Here is a 403-nt window from a genome sequence, read left to right on the forward strand (position 1 = left end):
TCTTTATGAAAGTCGCCTTACATCGTAATTTGAAAAGGTAAGTTTCATTCCGAATTACTGTTGTGGTGCCGCTCGAAGTCAAAACCCAAGTATCTTTTGGACCCAGTGGTAAAATATCCAAAGAAACACGGCGGTGAGCTTGTAGTTTATTGAGACAAAATACTCGCTTAGCAAACCAGGACCTAATTAAAACACTAACCTTCATATAAAGGCTACACCAGATTAATTTCTTTATCGAGTCGAGCAAAATACGATTAATTTCTGTTGGTCTTCGATTCCCTTATTCGGCACACCGCTCGGATGAAAATAAAGAAGAAATAAAAACAAAAAATTATGTTAATCAAGCAATCGGGATGGGGGCAGTTAAGTATATAAAAAAAGCATGCACGGAGATAGAGATAGC

At 37.5% G+C, this 403-nt stretch overlaps 1 protein-coding gene across 1 annotated transcript in view; it reads right to left on the reverse strand.

Annotated features, from left to right (window-relative positions):
• LOC119591767 (cadherin-related tumor suppressor-like) overlaps window positions 1-403 on the reverse strand; it is a gene marked incomplete at its 3' end in the record, with an annotated part of 104,813 nt that overhangs the window by 91,994 nt on the left and 12,416 nt on the right.

Source organism: Penaeus monodon, chromosome 29, assembly GCF_015228065.2.
Source record: "Penaeus monodon isolate SGIC_2016 chromosome 29, NSTDA_Pmon_1, whole genome shotgun sequence".
In the NCBI taxonomy this organism is placed as follows: Eukaryota; Metazoa; Arthropoda; class Malacostraca; order Decapoda; family Penaeidae; genus Penaeus; species Penaeus monodon.